Source organism: Rousettus aegyptiacus, unplaced genomic scaffold (assembly GCF_014176215.1).
Source record: "Rousettus aegyptiacus isolate mRouAeg1 unplaced genomic scaffold, mRouAeg1.p scaffold_m13_p_7, whole genome shotgun sequence".
In the NCBI taxonomy this organism is placed as follows: domain Eukaryota; kingdom Metazoa; phylum Chordata; class Mammalia; order Chiroptera; family Pteropodidae; genus Rousettus; species Rousettus aegyptiacus.
In genome coordinates this window covers 43,338,677-43,348,291 of record NW_023416310.1, presented here as the reverse complement: position 1 = coordinate 43,348,291, position 9,615 = coordinate 43,338,677, and positions in this window count along the sequence as shown.

Below are 9,615 nucleotides of genomic sequence, written 5' to 3'. Positions count from 1 at the left end.
CAGACCTAATCAGCATCTTGCAACATAAAATTTGCATCTCTGGGCACCGAAAGAGATCAAGATAGAACTAAGCTTTGCTAAAGATCTTGAAACTCAAGGGTGTTTCTGGAATCCTTCTCTATACAGCATAAATGGATCAGACTAACAAATAAAAAGCACATGACTGTTAAAAGTAAACTGAGAAAAGGTGAAATTGCCACAGTTGATGACAAAATGCAAATTTTGGTTATAATTGGTGTTCCTGATTAATTGATAAAATAATGCAAAATTATAGGCTTATAATAATGCTTAGTAGTAAACCAAAACAGAACTGACCCAGAACCTTCTCCCTTACCACCATGTAATAAAGAAATCCAGAATATCTCCCTGCATACCTAAAAGCTTAAAAGTCACATTTCTATCCCACCGCTGAAAACACATAGGTCTTAACAACATCCATTTTGCATCCTAACCTTCCTCTTTGCTTCATATCCAACTGTGTCTCAATTTCCTCTCATATCAGGCCAGATTCTTTTGGTTGCAAGTAATAGAGCTTAATTTTTATAAAGGGACTTTATATACTTCCTCTGAAATAATAGCTTAGCAATTTCATTCTTTTTTCCCTATCAAATTTTATAAAATAAAACAAAATGCAATAAATCATTTACATAATAGTCCAAACATTGCCGCACAGCATGTCAATGCAGTGAAAAGTACAGCCTGCGAACGAGTTGAGAAAGCAAGTACTTTAATTGTCCATTCGACTGATGAATAAAAATTTGAGTTGGGCGGTAGATTTCTAGGAGTATTGATATAATATATATGAAACTACACACTTTAAGTCTGTACACTGCTGAGAGGTTATCCCACTAATAGTTGGAAATATAGCTTGCTACAATTGAATATAGCTATCATGTTACTTAAATTCATTTATTACATATTTTAGGTCTAAACATTTGACTGGTTAAGAAAACTAAGCAGAAACCATTGTGACAGAGAAGTTAGAGATATAACTGAGAATTTCTTAAACAGGCAAAAACAAACAATTGGAAATTTAAATGGAATTGTGTTTGAAAACTGTATTTCCTGATATATGCTTTAATAATCTCTATAAATTGGAATAAACCAATGAAGATAGTGTTGAATATGTCTCAAATGAGCTGGCATAAAAAATGATGGTGATGTTATAAAGTCAGGAATTCTCCCCCCACCTCCACCCCCCCCCCTTTTTTTTTACTAGAAATCATCCAAAGCAACACAAGAGAAGGAGCTTTAATAACATAAACTCCTTCGTCACAAAACAAGTATTAAACAAACTATGAAATAAGCGTAGGGTTCCAATGAGTGGAGGTCAAGCAGGGTTGTAGGCAAAGGAATAAGGGAAAAAACATTGTAGCTTCAGATTTCAGAAAGAATCACCAAAACGCACTTTTTGAAAATAAGGGGCATTCTCGGAAATGCAAAATCCATCTACCTTGAGAATAACAATGGAAATGCATTTGCTGAAGGTAGAAGATCCTCTGAACCTAGTTTACTTCTGAGTATCAAAAGGATGGCACAAACAAGGGATCATGCAGGAGAGCAGAGCTTTGACATTGTGAAAAAGCTCCAAAGTGCCTATCCGCACTGATTTGAGAAAACTGAAGACTAGACACACTCATGTATAAAATTCCGGATCTTCAAGTTAATTCCAGCTAATCTGGAATATAGCTACAAACTCTCCTATACACAAAACTCCTGAAAATAACTAGAGAAACTCCTCTGCTTTAAAGATGAGTAATGAAAAAAAAAAAAAGGAAATATCACCAAAGCTACACAAATATACTACATTGAAAAGAAGGAAAGAAACAAGAGAAAGCAAATAAGGATATCTTACAAATAAAGACTATCCAGCAGAAAAATAATCTATTGGAGCAGATAAATTGGGACCAAATTTTTCACCAGAAATTTAAAACTCAACTAGGCAATACCCTCTATGGAGAAAGAATATGAAAAAGATATTTAAGACTTCATGGAAGACATCATGAGTCAGTAGGAAGAGATAAAATGTAAATTCAACTATAACATGAAAGAAAAAAATAATAAAATCATCGTAGAAATAGAGACAAAAATAGGAAGAAGTGCAAGGGAGAAAGATTGCAGACAACTCAATAAAATACATGGAAGACAGATATAAGAAAAGTAAAGAAAATAAAATTGAAATAAAGAGGCAAAATGGAATAAAGACAAATTGACTCAAGATTTACATAGAGTCCCAAAAGAAAAATAATGAAAAAAGAACAAATAATTTGCAATATAGTTCAAGTATATTGAAATAAAAATATACTGAAATAAAAGATTTGGATTCACAGTCAAAGAAATATATGTATTTAAAATAATTAACAATAAGACATATCTTAGCAAATTTACAGTAATTCAATGAAAAAGAAACAACTATTTGGGTAACCAAGCAAAAAGATCAAGTTACTTTTAATGTGTGATGCGTGGGTGGGAGGGGTTAAGCTGGCTCAGACTTTCCATAGAAAAATTCAAAGAAAAAGAGGTGCATTGGGGGGATACTAAGAATGGTATATCTAGCCAAACTATGACTTAAAAAATAAAGCAATATGCAAGAACTCAGGAAATAGCAAAACTGTAAGAATGCATGGGTCTTCCTAAGTAATCTACTAGAATAAGAAAGCTATAGAAAGAATGATTAATATTGAGAATCGATTCTATTACCATTGAAAAGTTAAAAAAAATGATGTAGTCTTAGAGTTACAAAAGAGTATAAATGTCATATTTCCCAGAAGTGTAGAAATAATACAACAAAAAATGGAAAGAGTAGGGGAAAATAAGGTGAGAAGTGTTGTAAGTTTTCTAATTCCCTCATCTTTAATAGCTATAGATCAAAGCACATCACTGAAATCTAACAAATTATTAGTAGAGATAGAATTACTTACATAGAGGTTAAGAACATAAAAGATAATATAATCAACAAAAATCAAATGATAAGGAATGGAGAAGGAAAAAAATAGAGTTAATCATTGTTTATGATAACTTCAGTATGTTTAAAGAAATGGGGAAATGGAGGTTTAAGGCATATGATGTTCTTGTTATAAAGGTATTTATTAGAACAAAAATATAAACTTCCCAGTTATCATAAGAAATGAATAAACACTCATGGAGAGGAAAAGGCTATATTTGATAGTTTTTAACATAGGAGAAAATAAAAAACCAAACGTAAAGTGACAGCTAGACCAAATATATTTATCATTGTAAATTTAAAGTGAAAATAAGATAGTTATGAATCTGAATACCGAATAACTTGGGTACACTATTCCAAAAATAGAAACTATTGACAAAGGATTTCACTTCCCTTTAGGACATAGGAAGTCACAAGGAAGTTTCCCCAATCCTAAAAATGAGATATAGCTGGATAATCTAAGAAAAGCAAACAAATGAACAAACAAAAATTTCTTTAACCTATCAGAAAGGTAATGTTACAAGGGGCCCTAATGAACTAAATTTTAAAAAGTGACACGTTCCTCTAAGGAGAGGAACACACATACTACTTCATCCTTGGTAGAAAATGAGAAGAGGAGGTGGCAGGTAAGAAACCTGCTTGCTAATTGTGTTCAGTTTGTGTCATTTCTTTTTTTCCCTTTACCTGCCTTCGTTTGGAGTCACTGAATATTTTCATGATTTTAATATACCTCCACGATTGTCTTCTTAATTTTATTTTTTAAAAATTTTTAGTTGTTCCTCTAAGTTTTACATCTTTAACATCACGTTTTATTTAAATAACTTTGTATCACTTATGACTGTCTTAAGACACTTACAACAGTGTATTTACATTTCCTTCCTTACATACTTTATATAATTGTTGAACAATATTTTAATTCCGCATGATTTACAATCTTTAAAGTACCTCGTTACTATTTTGCTTGAGAAAATTCTCTTTTCATGAACTTTCCTAAAACTGACTGAGAAAAAACAGAAAATGTGGACGACCAAGTATTAAAGGATAAATGAAATTGTCAAATAGCTGTTTCTCCAAAAGTACCAGACCGTGAGGGTTTCAAAAACTAATCTATAAGAAACAGATAATCATGTATTACTTAAATTATACTGGGTTATAGAAGAGAAGGAAACCCTCTAAATCCTTTTTATAAAGTGGCCATGTCATTGATATCAATGTATAAAATAGATTTCACATACATACAAAACTAGTGGTCAGTTTTACAGAAAAAAAAAAAAAATCCAAACAAAATTGGCAAACAGAATCCATCAGCACATTCGAAGAGTATATAGGAATGTGACTGAGTTGGATTCTTCTAGTACTATAATAATGGCTTAACATAAGGAAAACATATTATAAATATAAAATTGAGAACAGAAAAACAAGAGAGAAAACTCACATAGTCATTTTATTAATTATGCAACAAGTTTGCTGTAAGAAATATTCCAAATAGCAGTAGTTTAAACAAAATAAAAGTTTACTTCTCGCTCCTAAAGTAGATTGTGCATAAACAATTCAGGAATGATATAGCGGTACCCTAGCATTGGGGAGCTAATAGACTCCACTAAAATTAGAGAATTCTATTAATAATTGAAGAAAGAGGGATTAGATATTGGGATTAAATAGTATCTACCATAGTTATCTTCATAAACGATGATAATAAAACTTTTTTTTTAATTCAACGATCCTTGATTTTTTCAAACTAAAGTAAATAATAAGATAAATATAATAAAAACTATTAGTAGGATATTCTAAAAATCTGAAATGTAGTTAATTAAAAAATGCTAGAAGCATTCTTATTAAAATCAGAAATAAGGTAGGATACCCACAATGACCACAATTATTTGACAATTTTCTTATAGGTTCTAACCATTATAAATAAAAATTTGTGAATGAGAGAAATAATATTTGTAAAGGATGAAAGAAGTTATTGATTGTTTCGGTTATTGTTAATGCATAGAACACACACCTAAAAATAATGGACTTAAAGTAACGTTGACTATCTCTCATGATTACACAAGTTTATCAGGCAGGTTTTTTTTTACTCTTTAGAGAGATTAAAAGTTTATACTTTAAAGCACTTAATTAGTAAAAATTCCAAGATATGAGTCTAATATTAGATAATGTTTAACTATTTGGAGAAATACTTTCAATACTGGGTAACTTTTATCTGTAGGTCTTTGCAGATTTTTGGTCACATGTTCCCTCTTTAATATGGTTACCTAAAGCAGAAAAGTAAGACAATATCCAGTTTGTTCTCTTTTAACTAAATGATGAATGTGTTTAAAACTCACTATTTCTGTGGTTAACTTTTTAGACTGACTTTTTTTACCTGGTTCACAAAGTAGTATTGTGACTCATGCATTTACAGTTTCAGGCACAGTGTAAAGCAGAAGCTTGATCAAGAGCCCGGCATCAGACAAATGAATATAGATGGATAATGAGGTTGACACGACAGGAGAAATGTTGGTGTTCTGTATGTGAACCTTTGTTGGGAAGTTTCTGGCTGTCATATGATACCATCTGAATTGATCATTTGTTGTTATTTTAAGCTTAATTTATCAATTTTAGAGCTTTTATTCCAGATACATAGAACTGTTCCTATGTTTTAGCCTGTAACTTGCTTAAAGTATTTGGCTCACTTTGATGTGGAATATATTCAAATTGGAACCAAAAATATGAGAGTTATGTGAGCTTTCAATAATACTTTCCTAACGTAATCCATCCCTTTCATCAGCAGGATTCTGTCTTCTCTCAAGTATAAAAATTATATCCAATACTTTAAAAAGAGGCAAATCATATAGTTGCCTGGTGTTGAAAGGAACTATATTATTTCTTGCTATCTCAGAAAACAAAGTAAGTCTAGAATGATAATTTTTATTTATTTATTTATTTATTTTGGTTGTGAGGCCAAGGTCCAAGTCAAGAAAATAAAAAATGTTACATTTTTGTCTGCCCCGCATTTCTTCCTTTTGGAAACTGCCCCTCTTGTGTGTCACATAATTCTGGTAGGGTTGTCAATTAAGGGGCCACTTCTCTGGCCCAAAGTTTGCATGTTGGCAAGCAGGGATAATCAGAGCTCTTGTTCAGTGATTGAGATGGAAACTGGGAAAGAAAGAGGGCCTGTCTGCTTGTAGAGGCTGAGATTATCAACCATGCAAAAGTGGGAATGTTAGGACCCAATTTCCTCACTATGTGGAGAGAGCGTGGCTGAAAATGAAGCCGACACAGAGGGACACAGAGGAGAGAGAGAGAGAATGACAGATAGGTGGACCCCAAGGTATCATTTAAGCACTTGGATCAAGCTATACCTAAAAGCATGGATTATAATTTTAAAAATTAGATGACAGGGTAATTTTTATTAAACTATTTTCCACTGTTTTGAAAAAAAACCTTTTTACAGGACATAGTGTTAAATCTAAGAATTTAAATATCACACATCAATAGTCCTTACATCTGTTTTTGCATGCCACTCGTTAGAATTCACCAATACATCTCATGAAACCCTACTGTTGTTCTGCTGTTGTTGCCATTCTTATATAATGGTGTTTGTGCAGTTACTTGAATATTTTAATATATTTTACCCATGTTTTTACAAATTGGGTGGAAAACTGAATAATAAGTCTGATAATATTAGTGGGTTTACATAATTTTGAAGTTTGGAAACAAACCTTTTTTTTTAAAAGTTGATTGTTAAATTTTTAGAACTTTAACTTTCACATAAATTTCCTAGAAACTTTATGTGAAAAAAATTAAGAGACTAATTATATGTGGTGTTAATTTGTGAATGCAACTCAATTGAGATTATACATAACCAATCAATTACAAAAATAGACACATAAAAAAGATTTTAATAGCTACCATATTCTGCTACAAGTATCTTGATATCAGAAGGATTTTTTATTTACTCATTTTTTAATATGTTATCAAATTTGATAACATATTAGAGTAGTTGAGAGCTACAAGAATCAAAACAAAAGCCTCCACTGCAAGATAATTCACAATCTGCATATTGAAATGGACTGAATTTGTATAAAGAGAGAATTACATTACATTGAAGTAAATCAATTACTGCTCTGCTCACATCAAGAATTGTAATATCAGCATAAAATTGAAAATGAAGGCATAAGCAAATAGTAATAAATTAAGCAATAATGAAACAAGTCATAATTTAATTTAGAATGTATTTTAAATGATTAGCAATGTCTGCATGACTTCTTTTTAGCTGCATAAACAACTGAAAATGTTAAGCTTTGAAATTCTTAAACTTTTTAATATATTAATTTAAATGATATGGGTATTTTATTCAACAAAAATTATCTACTGGCAAAAACCAATAATCCTATGTAAAAAAGTTGATAGGTTATGGCTACCTCAAATTATGGCAATAAATTATGAAATTATTTCTATTATTTTTAACAGAAAGCATGTATTTGTAATCAGTTTTTTGTGGCAATACACATGTATACAAAAGTTAAATTAGGAAGTGATTATTTTACCAAAAGCTATCTTTACAAAGAATAATTCAAACCATTCCTAGAAATGACAGTCATCTATTATGTACTTTAAATATTATTTGATATTAATTTATATTATGTATTGCATATTTTAATCAAATATATTTAAAAAAAACTCTTAGCAGGTGAAGATTCAAGAAACTTACAGATATGTAAGCAATTTTTAAATTTCCTAACTCTACACAGAAAAGAGTCAGACCTATAATATGCTCTAGTACAAAATTAAGTAGAATGAGATTAGGCAGGTGTGGGTTCTAGTACTAGTTCCAGCCTTGAATAAAGCCTTGCCCGAATAACTTAACCTCAGCTGATTCTCAATTTCTTCATATATAAGATGTAGATGTCACATTTTTCACGGTAGGTAAAGAGTGATGTTTAGGAAAGTGAGCACTTGAATTCTGGCCCTATCATTTATTAGCTACATGATCTTGAGCAAACCACTTTATGGGTTTTTTTTTTTTTTTTTGATGTTTATGTTTATGTATTACCTATCTACAAAATGTGGCAATACCCTATTCGTAGGAGTATTGAATTAAGTGAAATAATACATGTAAAATGGTTATGCTGGTACCCATGAAAGTACTAATTAAGTGGATAATAAATGAAAGTACTAATTAAGTAGATAACAAATATAATTCCATTTGTGCATATTAGAATTCTGAGGCAGGAAAATATTAAGGATATGCCTAAGAAAAGAGAGCAAAAATAAAATTAAAACATTAAAATATCAGGTAATATTTTATCTATCTATCCATCATCTATCTGTCTATCCATCTATCCATCCATTCACCTATTTTTGCTTTTAAAATGTTTGGAAGTACTTAAATCCTAGTTGAGTGCCTGTACCTGGTAATCTTTTCCTATATAAACTTTTGGTTATTAATGCAAGTAAGCTATACTTTCTCAGCTCCTACCTCTCAAAAATATGCCCCTTTCTTTTATTATTGATAACATTTTGAGCATCATAGAAAGTGCACTGGTATAATCAATTAAAAGATGTCTTTAAGTGCACTACCACACATTTTGGAAAAATATTGTCAATTGAAATCTAAAGCTCAATGAAATAGTTGAATGAGTTTATCAGTAAAAGATATATTCACAAGTGCTGAGACTGTCTAGATATCCTAACACTGCAGTTTTCTTTCTGAATAAGCCATCGCCAAGTCTGGAAATGCTATTTCAATAGTCTGGGCAATAATTACAGCTTAGAGATATGGAGTTTTTCCTCCCAAGAGTTTAAAACACTACTGTTCCCATGACTTAAATTTCCCTGTGTATTGGGATTTAAAAACAATGATTTGCATGTCTTATATCTTAAAACTATAAAATGCACATTAAAATTATATTTTCTCTAAATTTAATATATTTTACTCAAATATTTACCTATTTTACTAAGCCCCTTATTTCCTTTCCCTGTATTTATTTTAAATACTGATTGAGAAAAATAAAAACCATTACAGTGCTAGGCAGTCAGGTGAATAATGAGTTGGTGTTTTTAAAACTAAATTTTATTTAAAAATCTTCTTAAATGTTTTGTCATATGAGAACACCCCTTATTTTATTTTTAAAGCTCATTTTTATTGTTACTCCTTTAGCATTTTCTATTTCTGTGTCTTTTGAGAGACTGCACAGTTGAAATTGCTCAAAACCACAAAGACGTCTGAGGTTACTAAATTGTGTCAAAAAATTTTGCTCTGCCTTACTCCCAGAGAGTACTCCCAGACTTGGCGAAATAATAAATGGCCTAAGATATCTTTAGCACTTAAATAATGTTGTTTATATTTGCATTCATATCAAAGAAGGAAATATTTTCTACTAAACATTTAAAATTCCTATCCTTTTATTAAACCGGTCCAATTGTACAAAAAAATTAAAAGATAAAAAAAAAAATAAAAGCCCTGTACCACACCATGAATCAATTAATAGATTGGTTTTTAGATTGATTTATAGAATGGATTAATTTTAAAAGAATAACCACAGTGACTGCAGAATATACAAAGTAGAAAATAATTCCTGAGAAAGAGTATGAGGTTTAAAGTCAGCCTGCACTGGTCTAAAAACAGAATATAGCTCAGGAGAGTAAAGCTAAGCCCCTGTCTCTTCATTTCTTACCTGGCA